The sequence below is a fragment of the Gopherus flavomarginatus genome, chromosome 2 (assembly GCF_025201925.1).
Source record: "Gopherus flavomarginatus isolate rGopFla2 chromosome 2, rGopFla2.mat.asm, whole genome shotgun sequence".
Taxonomy (NCBI): domain Eukaryota; kingdom Metazoa; phylum Chordata; order Testudines; family Testudinidae; genus Gopherus; species Gopherus flavomarginatus.
Window position 1 is genome coordinate 156,994,597 of NC_066618.1, and position 6,000 is coordinate 157,000,596.

Sequence of the window (6,000 nt, forward strand, 5' to 3'; positions counted from 1 at the left end):
GGTCCCTTCTGGGCTTAGAATCTGTGATGCTGTTATCATAGCATTCCTTCTCAGATCTGAACCTTAGAGTTCAGAAAATGAGATACTAGCACCTGAATCCTCTAAGCTTAATTACCAGCTTAGATCTGATAGCACTGCCACCACCCAAAAATATAGTGTTTTGGGGCACTCTGACCTCTCCAACCTTCTCTGGGGACCCCAAGAACCCAGATCCCTTGGGTTCTTAAAACAAGGAGAAATAAACCATTCCCCCCACCTTTCCCCCTCCCAGAATTTCCCTCCCTGGGGTATCCTGTGAGATACTGATCTAACCTCTAAATCACCATACAGAGAAGCATCTCCCTTCCTTTCCACAAAGAGGCAAACAGATTCAAGGAAAACAAAGAGAGATTCTATCTCTCCCCCTCCCGTCTCCCCCCCCCCACCCGTCCCGGTGAGTATCCCAATCCCCTGGAATAACACAAGGGAAACAAGGAAGAAAAAATCTATCAGGTTCTCTTTTACAAAAAAAAAAAAAAAGTTTTAATAAAAGGAAGGGAAAAGTAAGGAATTATCTCTATAACTTCAAGATGTAAATATTACAGGGTCCTATAGCTTACAGTCACCAGAAAGAGACCTTCCCCCTAGTACCAATACAAATCAAAATATTCCCAGCAACTACACATATAAAAGTTAACCAGCCAGATCCACAACTGCAAATAGAGTAAAAACAATCAAAAAGCCTAAACCGCCTGTTTTTACTTACTAGATGAAAAGAAACTTAGAGAGCCTGTAGTAATGTCTGGTCTCTCTCAGACCCTCCGAGAGAAGAACACACAACACACAAAGAACTCACACCCAAACTTCCCTCCACCCAGATTTGAAAGTATTTTGTCTCCTGATTGGTCCTCTGGTCAGGTGGTGCAGGTCACTCTTTGTTAACCCCTTTACAGGTGAAAGAGACATTAACCCTTCGCTATCTGTTTATGACAGCTGTCCACATCAATTCCAGGAAACTGGAGAGAGCCTCTGAGCCCACATCAGCAGAGTTTTTACCATTGAAGCAACTGCATTTTTCCTTGATGTGTTCCTCTGATCCTGACATCTGAGTGACAGTAAGAGAGTCCTTAATAGAAGGCAGTGCCAGTTGCCCTCTCCTGCCATTGATTAAATCCCACTGAACAGAAGAAATGAATGACAATAATACATTTATGAGGGAAGAAGCATGGCCCCTCTAGCAGTTAAAATGCAGGGCTGGATGTCAGGAGGCCTGGCTTTTATTCCTTCCTTTGCCACTGACCCACTGAGTAACCATGAGAAAGTTATTTAGGGCTTGATTGTCAGAGGTACTGAAGACAAAAGGAGCTGTGCATGCACATCTGAAAATCAGACATTTAATTTCCATTTCCAGGGAGAGAACTGCCCTTGGTGGCAGGGACTGATCTTGCACGGTGTCTGGTAAACACGCTGAGCCCTGCGGAGAGATGCTGTAAGGTGCATATATGTACACAAAGCAGATCATCATCGCCAGGGGCTCCTCGGTTGTGTCTGCCTGTGACAATGGGGGCAGCAAAGTGGAAGGGCAAAGGGAGTTTGCTACATGCCATGTACAGACCAGTGGTGCCCTCTGGCTCATTCCCATCTGTGCTGCAACACTTAAATGTGTAGGCAGATGATGGTGGTGCAACCTTGTATCCCGAAACAGAAACTGTTTTAGTGTGGAGAGGGCCCAAATGAATGCTAGGGACTTGAGTTGGTCATTCTGTTTCATGGAGGAGTTTGAAATTTTGTTTTGTTTCAGAACAAAAATAAATTTCAGAATTCCCTGAGATGGAATTATTGTTCACTCTACTGGGAGCCTGCTCAGGCACTGTGCTGGAGCAGGGAGCCCAGGCTGCCAGAGATCTGTGACCTTGGAAACTGGGCTTCCAGGTTCCCAGCAGCCCACTGGGTGGGCTGCCAAGGAACCAAGTGGGTGAGCTGGCAGGAATCCAGGTAGAACTTCATCAAAATTGACTCAGTCCCACAGAACACTTTGATTCTGACAAACCGGCAACTTCTGACAGGAAAAAAAAAAAAAAACGTAATCCAAACATCACCATCCAGTGCTACTAGATATCCCAATGCTTGGCTGTTGGAGGTGGTTTTAAAAAAAATTCCTGAAACTTATTTTTGGAAAATGTTCTGGGTTTTCTTTTTCATTCTTTCTGCCTTTAAAAAAAAATTCACACTTTTCAGAAATAAAAATGTCATCCAAGTAAAGAGTTGGTTTTAAAAAAAGGTTACTTTGAGAATTTTAGTGGCTTTTCCCAATTTCCTACAAAATATTTTGGAAATAAAAAAAAATTACACTTGCTGAGTGCAAAGCGCTTTATGAAGGAGCAGGAATCATTAGCCCCATTTTACAGATGGGGCAACTGAACAATAGGAAGGCTAAGTGACTCAGATGAGGCTGCACCATGAGTCAGGAGTAAGGCTAGAATAGAACCTGTGCTCCCTATGGTTGGAAATGGAGTGTCTCATTCTTCCTCATAGACATTAAAAAATAAACATTTGACTTCCTCATAGAAGATGCTTTATTTAATACTGAGAGTAAAGGGATTTGCTTGGAGATCTGTTGTAATTTTTATTTTAATCAACACTCCTCCCAAATATTCTACTGGTATGGTCCTGCTGGTCAATTTCCCCCAGTAGACAAGCCCTGAGTGTAAGGAGAGGATTTCTCTCTGTAGATGTCCACATCAATAAATCAAAATGTCTCCTGTAGGTTTAAGCGGAGGCACTGCTGGATATTTTAACCTCCCATATTACTACAGCTGAGTGTTAGTGTCTGAACACAGCTTTGTTGATACATTTGTTCAGTGACTGGCCATTTTGTGAGTGTGGTTTAGCTTTGCCCTCCACTCCCAAAGCTGAAAAATACAAGAGAAGCTGTTCTGAGTGACACAGCCTGATACCAGCTTATACTGGTCACCACTGTTTAATCAGCTTTTCTGTTCATATTTAGAACCATAACACTAGAACCTTAATGCCCAAATACATCATCAGCAATTATTTGTGGCATCCATAGCATTGCCCATAATACATTGAGACATCGGCCCTGTGGGACAACAGGCCTAAGTTAATTTCCTAGTAATTAGATATTTGAGATGGCTGATGTCCCAATAAATTATTGACCTTTAGTACTTCGCACTTATATAACAGCTTTCATCTGATGCTTATGCAATGTATTGCAAACATTAAATTAACATAAACCCTTCTGGTACTCTGTTAACAGATGCTGAAACTGAGAGCTGGAGGTTAAAGCTAGGTACCCACATCCAGCTTGAGGCATGTCAGGGTATGTCTACTCTGCATGCTAAGCCTGGCACTGTGGGACCCAGGCTTGTGGACTCAATGTTTCCAAGCCCTCACTTGAGTGTCTAGACTGCATTGTAAACCTGGGTTTACAATTGCCAGGCCTGGGTCTCCCACTGTGCACTACATAGACCTGCTGACTTGAGTCTGTGGCTTGAGCTGCATCCACACTGCAGCATTACAGGGCTTGAACCTGCGTCACAGTGTGAATAGGGCTCTGAGCAGCATTGCCAACTCCTGCATTTGTATAGCAAATCTCACGTTATTCCGTCTTTCTCTTAAAGCCCCAGCTCCTGGAGACAAGACATAAACTGAGAATCTCAGCTTTCATTAAAAAAGTAAAAAGGGAATTTCTGGCACACGTGGTTGAGATAAGCTTGAAACATGACCCAAGTGTAACCCAGAAAGTTCAGAACCAGAAGGCAACTAAAAAGAACCCCAAATGCATGTATGATTAAAGCGATTTTTAAAGGAGTCTGAAGGTTTTTGAATGCCTGGGGATGGTAATACTGCAGCTAGCAGGTGCCACTGAGGCTGAACCAACATTTTGCCTCTTCAAAGTGAACCCTCCAGCTTAAGGTGGGATGGCTTGGGAGGGAGGCTTGCCCTGCTAAGACCCCTGCTGGTTCTGCTCTGTGGATGCACCCAGGACTACAGCTGTCAGGGCCCTCAATCCTACATCTTCCACCAGGGCTGAATTGGCAGCTGAGGGGAGGGAGGGAACAACTTAACCTTCTGGTAGAGCCAATGGAAAGCTGAAAGGGGATTTGAGACTAAAGTCAGCCTGGAAGTAAATACAGTTGTTGTACAGCAACATGCCATCTCTCTGCTCAGCCCATAGCAGCCACCGCTGCCACTGTCTGCACTTCCCCAGGGCCTGGATGTCAGCCCAGCTCAAGCTGCAGATTCCAGATGGTGAAGGGGGGTGTCAGCTAGTTTGAACCTGCTGTTGTAGGGGAGGGGACAAGCACACCTGCAGCTGGACTCCAGGGCAGAGCTGTGAGCACAGTCCCGCTGCCCAGCGAAGCTTAGGTTTGGTTTCTCTGTGCAGCAAAAGAGCTGCATGAAAGTATTTTCACAGGCATTAGCGCCTCTGGCTTCCTGTTAGGATGGCGGTGGCTCTGTCACAGCCCACAAAACCTCAGGAAACGAATACTAACCCCTCGCTCTTACATAGCGCTTTTCACCGGTAGAGCTCAAGGCACTTTACAAAGGAGGGGAAAATCCAGTATCCTCATTTAGATTGAGATTGGACATTATGAAAAACTTCTAACTATAAGGTTAGTTAAGCACTGGAGCAGGTTACCTAGGGGGGTTTGTGGAATCCCCATCACTGCAGGTTTTAAGGACAGGTTGGACAAACACCTGTCAGCAATGGTCTAGGTTTGCTTGGTCCTGCCTCAGTGCAGGGGGGCTGGACTTGATGACCTCTTGAGGTCCCTTCCAGCCCGACACTGCTATGTGCTTTTACGGGGCTGATTTTCAGCACGACAGGTATCCAAGTGCCTCTTAGATATCAAGTATTTCAAAGCATCAGCAACTCTCTCTCTCTCCCCCTTTGTCCGGTCCTGAACTTTCCCATTACTTCTGGGATGCTCAGGCCCCTTTTAAAAGAAATTGACCAGAAACACATCCACATTTAATTAAAAAAAAAAAGCTAATCAAAACAAGCTAATGTTCACCACTGCACAAGATGGGGAAATGCAATTAGCCTTTTCCAATTGCATATAGAAAACTATGAACAACTGAAGAAAAAGATGGCTGTATTAAAATCAGGGAGCGAGCCAACCAGTCTGGCTTGGGGAAATGATAAGGCTATATTATATTGGCATTGAGAGGACAAACTGAAGTCAACTAGAAGATGGACATACATATAGTAAGAGAGAATACAGGCAAGTCACATCTTAGGCACATTTAACATGTGCAAATTCAGCTTTGCACGGTCGGCAAAAACAGGGGAAAAAAAAGAAAAATAACAATATAAAAACTGCATCTGTAGTGCGAGTGATTCTGCCTGCCATTTAACTCAATGAGTGTTTCACTATACGCGGTTTTCGCTTTAAGCGCTAACCACGGAACGGAACCCCCGCATAAGATGAGACTTGCCTGTACCTGGCTCGACGAGCTTACAGCTGCATAGACAAGCCAGGCATGTCATCACCAGCAACAGAGACAAGGACCAGCAGGGAAAGAAAGATGGTTCTAATCTAGCCAATTTAAGAAATTCTTTCCTGTCCCACAGAACAAGTTCAGGACACCAATGCTACACAAACACACCAAGCCCCCATTGCAAGAGGCAGCTTGGAACAAAGATTCATAGACTCTAGGACTGGAAGGGACCTCGAGAGGTCATCGAGTCCAGTCCTCTGCCCTCATGGCAGGACCAAATACTGTCTAGACCATCCCTAATAGACATTTATCTAACCTACTCTTAAATATCTCTAGAGATGGAGATTCCACAACCTCCCTAGGCAATTTATTCCAGTGTTTAACTACCCTGACAGTTAGGAACTTTTTCCTAATGTCCAATCTAAATCTCCCTTGCTGCAGTTTAAGCCCATTGCTTCTTGTTCTATCATTAGAGGCTAAGGTGAACAACTTTTCTCCCTCCTCCTGATGACACCCTTTTAAATACCTGAAAACTGCTATCATGTCCCCTCTCAG